Raw genomic sequence first — 8,983 nt, forward strand, 5'->3', positions numbered from 1 at the left:
GATGGATTCGTTTGCACATCGATACTTGTGCCCGTTCCACCACTCATTACACCCGTCAATGAGAAGAATGTTGCACCGGTTCTGTCGCATCGGTGAGGTTCTCCAATAAGCACCAGAATAGCTGTCTTTATGCACCGCCATTATGCACGACTGAGGCAATTTACAGCATCCCATCACTAATTCATCACATGTACCTGTAAACCATACAGTATATCTCATTATTGAACATCAGAAAGATGTTTATGATCACATGACTGACCTTGACAACTGAGCCACTCCATCCACTGATGAAGACCGTGAGATGTGGTTGAAAACTCTGGAAAAAGCTTCAGATTATTTTGACTATTTCCAAGGTCAAGAATAAACGTCCACGTCAAGTCATCACAATGACGTTGAAGCATTGTAATAATAACTCCAAACAATCTCCAGGTTTAGTGGAAAATTACCGTTTTGCTTTACAGCTTAAAGAGGAATTACTACTTTACAGCACAACACAGGAAGAGGCAAGTGAGTTCCAACACACACACAGAAACAATGAACGTCTGTGAAGGGAGGGAACAGACTGATGAGAAAATTATACTTAGCACGACAGATGTTGCCAATACATTCAATTAATAATTGGATAAAAATGATAATAAATTCAATGAATCGATCAATAAATCCAGTTCAAGGCCCTTTAGTTGATCGTTAACGTTCAACATAACATTAACCGTGTAATAAAATGATCTCAATTGAAGGTCCACTTACTGGCTTTTACTGAGCTTTTCAACAACTTCTTATGGTTTTCAGCGATTGGAAGTGGCTTATATGTGTATATGTATCATATATATCTTCAGTCATGTGATAACAGGTGGTGGTATATGGAGGGGGAGTCTTTGTGATGTGAGATTGAAAGCAAAAAAAAGTGGATTTAGAGTTAAGATTATTTATCCCGAGTGTTCAAATGACTATTGATTTGAAAGGCAGCGTATTTCAAGTATCTTCTTAGTTGGTTCAGCAGTATGACACACTTTATTCAACTTCCAATGCACACGTCTAAAAGTCTACAATGTGTATGACCTCCCATAGACAAATACTGTCATAGTACAAATCTTTTACAGAAAGCAATCCGACCTGAACTCACATGAAGTGTGTAACTCGGCTCTTAGTGAGGAAAACAAACAATGCTATCATGCCTTTTTTTTTTTTAAGCTGAAAAACAGGCTACAGTTTGAAAAAGTCCAGGATGGATATCAGCTTCTAAATGAACGGGTCACCGCAGAAATATTTCATGGGTGGCCAGGATAGTCTTAATGCAACCAATAAATAAACATGATAATGAACCCATTCCGATAAGGAACATACATACTACATGCTAACTACCTTCTTTATCATAAGAACATAGCTCCAGTTAAATTTACATTAAACATTTCTCATCTTTCAAAAAGAAATTGCAAACCTTAGAAGGATTGTGGTCTGTATTGTGTTTGTTTTAGTCATTGGGTGGGAACCATGAAGCTGAAATCATCTGGCAGTGTGTGATCTAAATGTTAAGTTGTATTAAAATTCCTTATTAACTACCTAGTTAACCACTACAACTGCTCTCATTTCAGAAGAAAATGAATGGAATTTTCAGATGATGTGGTTTATTTCTCTCTTTAAACACAAGATATGGATTATGTAGGGGGGCTTTCACGAGCTAACATTTAGTCCACTTTCATTAAACTCTGGTACAGTTCTTTTAGGCAGTTTTGAATGCAGAAATCGTATACTCTGGTGCTGTACGGACCAAAACCACCAGTCCGAGACCGTTTGCGAGAGGTGGTCTCGGACCGTTTTCCATGTGAACCAAAACGCAGGCTGCCTGTGCGGACGTTTGTGGAGATGGACGCAGGTGAACGAAAGGTTAACATGAGAGGGAGAGGACTTACCCGGGCTTATGCAGAAGTCCGATGTTTGCTTCACATCTGGACCGAAGAGAACATACTAGGGATGCACCGATACGGCTTTTTTTCAGACCGAATACAAGTACAAGTATTTACATTTGGGTACTTGCCGATACGAGTACCGATACGAGTACTTCTCTGTGCTAAAAGACCCTCGTTAACAACCAGCTGGAGGGTGTGAGCGACACACGGCAGGCTGGGGAGTCACGCATACGAGGCGGTGCGCCGCGACCGGCTCTAGGTCGGCTTGGAAAGGCTCGGGACGAGGGTGGCTCGCGCCTGCAGCTTTACAGTGCTCGCCGCGCCGTGGACAACGGCCCCCTGCTCACGATGCAACTGTTGACCGGGTTAGACTGTCCTCAGTGCGCCCCAACCACGTCATGCCGCCAGATTGGGACTCGGCCCGCGTAAAAGGCGGCAGGGGTCTGCGGCGATGTCAGCAACCCAGCCCAGTGGGGTCAGCTGCACCACCGCAAAGTGGTATTGGTGCCGTTGTATCGGAGCCGTTTTGCGACTACGATTACGAGTACATGAGCACAGTAACGGACCCGATACACGATACTGGTATCGGTGCATCTCTAGAACATACAGAACATGCTAAGTAAAGTCCACAAAAGTAGTGACGTTTTATAACGTCATAAACTGGAGAAGGGATTCATGCACAGAGCCGAGTCAAAGTGAAAAAACGTTGACAGCATCAAAGTCTGTGATTCCCTGTAAAGAAGTGGCAGCTCCTTCGTACACACCCCTCAGCAAATTTTTTTTTTTTATTTGGTCCGCTTTAATCTGTGCACTGTGAAACCAAACCAGACTAAATGGAAAACAAACCAAAAGTATCAATTTAACTCATTGGGACTAGCCAAACGGACTATGGCTTGTGAAAGCGCCCTTAGACTAACAGCACATTGGTTATTGCTGCTGTCTAAAACTTGTAAATCCGCTTGCTTGTATGAATTGATATGAGTGTTGAAGACATCAGAATACACAACAGCATTGTCCGTTTCTTCAAAAAGGTTTATTAAATGACCTATGTTTACATTCAGCACCAAAGCCGGAAGTAGTGTAATGTTCCTATAGGGCAGCAAAACGTGAGGGAGTGAATGTGGAAGTGATGGCGGGGGGCATTGAAAGCTTCAAATCTCGTTTTGTACCAACAATCACTGTTTTTCTATAACCTTCACCACAGTCTTCTCCTAACTTTCTTTGGAAAAGTGTTCTACTTTCCTAAACTTAACCAGACTTAACCAACCTGTTTTATTGTTTAGGAATATAAGACTTGGGGTGTGCTAAATGCAGTACCTGTGAGGGTTTCTGGACAATATTTGCCATAAAGCATAAAGCAAGCACATTGCCCACTCCCATGTTGATAAGAGCATTAAATACTTGAGAAATCTCCCATTAAGGTACATTTTGAACAGATAAAAAATATGTGATTAAAGGGACTGTTTGTAACTTCTTACACGTATAAATCATTGTGGGTCGGTGTCCCATGCGCGCTTGCGTGTGGCTACGGTGTTCAGACAAGACTCCAACACAAACTACACGGAAGCACCAAAACCACAAAGTTGTATCTAGTGAAGCCCGTCTGTTAAACAATGTTGGCCGCGGTCGGAGGACGCGGGGGAGACTGTAGCTTTGGTCTCCAGGGCCACAGTCTCTGCTGTACTCTGCTCCTCTGCCTGCCTTCACTCACAAACCGCGCTCGTTCTCACTCGCTCTTTCGCTCCACTCTCACACTCCACACTGCAGAAGAGTTAGTTTAGCTCTGAGAATATCTAGTGAATGTACAATGGACGTTTGTGCAGAAATAACTGCTGCAGCTCCTCTAGACAAACATAGGTTTCCCGTGTCTTGTGAAGTGACGGGGCTCCGCAGAGAGAAACGTTATCGTCTCCGACCAAAACTCCGGCGTCTCCCCTGTTCCCTCCGGCCGCGGTCGGGAGGCTGAAGCAAGAAAAGCCAACACTAGGATCAGCAGTGATTCATGGAGAGACCTTCGTCTGGTCAGCTAACATTACTGCCAAGCAGCTGAAATATAGAGTGATATTGTGCTTTTAGCTGACGTGTGTCGCCTCACTTTTTTGAGCGATGCTCGTTCATGTCTATGTAGAGCGAGCACAAGCGAAAGCAACAGGACGCTGACTTCCGTTGACTTAACGGCCACAGGTGTCGCTGTTAACCAGACATTTTTATGATTCTTACAAACAGTCCCTTTAATTAGCGATTCATTCGCGATTAACTATGGACAATTATGGGATTAATCGCGATTAAATATTTGAATGGATTCACAGCCCTAATTCAGAGACATGTTATCTGCTGACTGGTACCAGGCTGCTGTCGCTATACTGTGGTGGCTGGTCAAGCTGCTGTTGGGAACTGAAGAAAGCCCAGCCACCCCTGGGACTCCACATGGAGACAATCCTGCACTCTGGTTTCTTATGGGAAGAGAAGCAGAGGCCTTTGTGTAAATGTATCTCGGATCGTATGCAAGCACGTCTAAGCTATTTAGCAAACACAAGCTGTTAAAATGAAATGCATGATTTTAAAAAACACATGTTAGCAGTGGAAGAAAAATAAGCATTTTCACCATAATCCCTAGTCGGCTTACTCTCTCACCGTACGAGTGTTTTACAATAAGGAGGTGCATTAATCCCGGTCAAACACTGGTCCTTGTTGAACGATAGCACAAGTGTACAAATAGATACTTCTACTATATGATAGCTGAATTTGTGCATGGAATATGATTATTATAAAGTGTAGGGTGGTGCTGTGGTTTGTTCAGTTTGAACATTCGGTGTGAAAGGTTTGTGTACCGGTATGTGTTATTATCTAGATTTTATAAGATATTTGTAATTTGAAGTGACACACGTGTAAAATGTCAAGCACACTAAGAATAAATGTGTTTTTTTGTGGGTCAGATGTGAACTTTGTTTTCGGAACATTAAAATGGTGAACAAAAAGAATGTCACGCTTTGTTCATGTTTTTGTCACTGCTCGGAAACACCACTTTCACCACTCGTAGTGTCGGTTTTGTCAAAAAAACTGTGAAGGAATATATCTGATAACGTGTCTTGTACATGAGGAATACCTGATGTTGACAACTTGACAAAACAGACTATGAAACTAAAACTCAAATTGTTGATGAAAAAGGGAGTTGACCAACATGGAATCTGAAAATAAAAACTTTAGCTATAACCTCTATATAATATCATCATACTATGTAACTACGCTGTTCAGACTCAGACTCCAACACAAACTACACGGAAGCACCAAAACCTCTTGGTTGTATCTAGTGAAGCCCGTCTGTTAAACAGTGTTGGCCGCGGTCGGAGGACGCGGGGGAGGCCGTAGCTTTGGTCTCCAGGACCGGACTCTCTGCTGTACTCTGCTCCTCTGCTCCTCTGCTCCCTTCAGTCACACACCGCACTCGTTCTCACTCGCTCTTTCGCTCCACTGTCACGTGCATGCACGAACACTCCACACTGCAGAAGAGTTAGTTTAGCTCTGAGAATATCTAGTGAATGTACAGTGGACGTTTGTGCAGAAATAACTGCTGGTCCTCCAGACCAACAGAGGTTTCCTGTGTCTTGTGAAGTGACGAGGCTCCGCAGAGAGAAACGTTATCGTCTCCGACCAAAACTCCGGTGTCTCCCCTGTTCCCTCAGACCGCGGTCGGCAGGCCGAGGCAGGAAAAGCCAACACTAGGATCAGCAGTGATTCATGGAGAGACCTTCGTCTGGTCAGCTAACATTACTGCCAAGCAGCTGAAATATAGAGTGATATTGTGGTTTTAGCTGATGTGTGTCGCTTCACTGTTTTTCAGCGATGCTCGTTCATGTCTATGTAGAGCGAACACAAGCGCGAGCAACAGGACGCTGACTGTAGTTGACATCACGGCCACAGGTGTCGCTGTTAACAAGCAATTTCTGATTCTAACAAACAGTCCCTTTAAGACAACATGGCCAGATGTCATGTGATACAATTGAAAACTCCAGGACAGTTACTAAATGGACCTTGTGGTAAGATTGTTAAATGTTGTTTCTAGGTCAAGAATGACCTTTCAATCCCAGTAAAGCTAAATCAACTGTTTTTTTTCCGCAAACTATATTTCTTCAAAAAAATATAGTTTGCGGAAAAAAAACAGTTGATTTATGTTGTTTTAATGTTTCTGATAAATGATACTTGATAGTATGTGTTCTGGCCTGAGGAGGGGTTGCTGTTTATCTTTACTACAGGCATTATCTGTTGACCTGTGACCTTTGACCTTTGACCCCAGCTGCCATCTTTGTTTTTCTTGCATTCCTGAGTAGAAGCACATGTTGAAACTATCTAGTCCATATCTACATCCATCTTCTTTTGGAAGCACTTTTAGAAGCATTATCTGTGAGTACTGCTTTTATAAGATGTCCATATTTATATCTATGTTTATATTTTGTGTGGATGGCTAATTTAAACCATGTTTTTTTATGTGTGATGCACTACTCATTGTTTCCTTCATATCCTTTTTCATTTCAGTTTTACTCCTTTGTCATGCTGGCAATAATAACGGCGGTGCAAAATAAAACCTCCATTTATTGTCTACAGTGTGTGAAGAGTTATCTGTCTGTCTAGTCAAAGAAGGGGACTCTCTGATGAGGGCAGAACAGTATGTCCAATGTTGGGTTTGTTTCAAAATACATTTGCAAATCAGTACATGTCTCATGTCTGGATGCAGTACTTCAAATTCCTTGACAGCAGCATTTGGAATCAGTCAGCCATTTTGTGCCAATTTTCAATCCCAGTTCCTTAAGGGCGCTTTCACATCAGGTACGATTTATCAGTACCGTGCCCGAGTACAATTGCCCCCCTCTTGCCACTCAGCTTTCACATTAGTAAAGTTGTTCAGTACCTGAGAACACTTGCGTCATCAACCGCGTGTATTGTTTATGTTGAGATCAGCTGTTCTAGTGGAGGAGCATCTTAAAACACATTCAAACTTGACGGAAACAAAATAAAACTCACCAAAACCGTCGTCGTTACTCTTTCCGACAATCACCAACTCTGGTTTGTTCTAAATAAACTCTTATTTCACAGAGTTTGATGTGAAAATATGTCGACTCTACAGCTGTTTACCCCCCACTGTCTCTCTCTCTCTGCCCGCTGAACAGCTGAGCGTCTCTCGTTCTTCGGAGGCAGACCATTCAGTTAGTTAAATAAAGTAACAAACATCGTCCGACCCCGTCGCCTACTATTGTCTTTATTTTAAGGAACCTCTCGCCTGCCTTCCTGCTTTATCATTCATGGCCGTACAATTCAGAGGATGAGATCGGCGTATGCTGCGCGCAGATCCAGACATAGATATGAAACAGTTTTATATGTATGTAGATTTCGGAGGAGATCGGCGGCATTGAAAACAGCCTGCCCTTTCAAAACTACTCGCTGACTGCTAACGTTGATACCAACACGATCCGTAGTCCAGACCACCTTTTCAAGTGGACTGGAGTACAGATCGACGAACCGTGCCCGAGTACGGTTTACGGCGAGTTCACACTAATCACACAAACTGGACTTTGGGGACAAGTACTTGGTCTTGACTAAAACTCGATAAATTAACATGATTTCCTTTTATTTTGACAAGACTATATAGTCCAGTGTTTTAGTTTCACCACTATTTATGCCACAGAGGCACACTGTACAGAGGGGTGAGTCACACCATCCAGTCTGCAGTGTGTTATTTTTAGATGCAAAGCACCTGCTGAGTTCATAATCCCAACCCACTCAGGCTGGAAATGATCCACAAGGGGGGACTGTTCAGTCTCTGTCAGAGCAGGGAAGTAAAAGCAGCAGTAACCTGCAGATGGAGAAATGTCAGCGTTGCCGTCCGCAAGCAGAGAAAGTAACAGCTGCTAACACTTGTGCCACGTGTAGTGTTACAGCTGCAGTTCCCCCTTTTCTTTTTCTTCTTTTGCTGCTCGTTTCTTCGTACGGTACACCTGTACCATCATTCTGTCACACAAATATCTAGTGGATCAAAAGGCTACTGATGTAAAAGTACAACTCAGGTGTTTCGCTTTAAAATATTATGTAAATTCATAACTTTTCTTCTTCCCCATAGACATATATGAACATGGTATAATATGAAGTTTGACAATAAAGCAAACTCCTTCAAGTTACTGCAGTTCCACTAAAAAAAGAGTAGATAGTCATTTATCTACTACTATCGTTTTAAAAATATATTATGAATTTTAAAGGACAGGATTTAGAAAAACGTGTCAATGTGTTTATCTTTTTTAAAGGTCTCTCTAAGTTGATTAGACAGTCCTCACTAAGACCAGGAGAGTGGATCACATCACTCCAGTTCTCAGGTCTTTACACTGGCTTCATGCCTGTCAAAGAATTGATTTTAAAACACCACTGCTGGTTTATAAAGCACTGAATGGTTTAGGGCTAAAATCAGTGGTGGACGAAGTATACCGGAAAGCCACACTTGAGTTGAAGTACGTACAGTATATCTAACCCAGGGGTCAGCAACCTTTACTATCAAAAGAGACACTTTAGGCAAAAAAAAAAAAATAAATCTGTCTGGAGCCGCAAAACATTTGATCATTGTGATGAAGGTAACACAGCTTATTGTCTGAGTATATAGTATATAAGTCTAATGCAGTGAGGGCCAAAGAGCAAATGTACGACGGAGTATTAGGGCCACATTGAGGGAAAAAAATTAGAGATTTCGGAGAAAAAAAGAGAATAACGCGTCAAATTACCACTTTATAATATTATGACTTTATTCTCATAATATTACGACTTTTTTTTCTTGTTAAGTTATGACTTTATTTTCGAAATCTCAGATTTATTTTTTTCCCTCAATGTGGCCCTAATACCAGATCTAACCAGAAAATGACTTTAGTAGAAGTTAAAGTCACCTCTTAGAATATTACTTTAGTAAAAGTCCTTAAGTATCTGATAAGTATGCATTATGATATTTACTGTCATTAAATATCAAAAGTAATTTTCTGATATTAAATGTATTTAAAGCAGCAGTGGGTAGAATTGGAGCAAATATGATTATTCTTATAAAA

General features: G+C 41.7%; 1 long non-coding RNA gene across 1 annotated transcript; it reads left to right on the forward strand.

Moving 5' to 3' along the window:
• Positions 1 to 6,139: 6,139 nt before the first annotated feature.
• Positions 6,140 to 6,504, forward strand: LOC141767044 (uncharacterized). The gene is made up of 2 exons (XR_012593758.1): positions 6,140 to 6,308; positions 6,441 to 6,504. It is a non-coding gene; the product is annotated as an uncharacterized LOC141767044 (long non-coding RNA).
• Positions 6,505 to 8,983: the final 2,479 nt, after the last annotated feature.

This window comes from Sebastes fasciatus, chromosome 4 (genome assembly GCF_043250625.1).
Source record: "Sebastes fasciatus isolate fSebFas1 chromosome 4, fSebFas1.pri, whole genome shotgun sequence".
In the NCBI taxonomy this organism is placed as follows: domain Eukaryota; kingdom Metazoa; phylum Chordata; class Actinopteri; order Perciformes; family Sebastidae; genus Sebastes; species Sebastes fasciatus.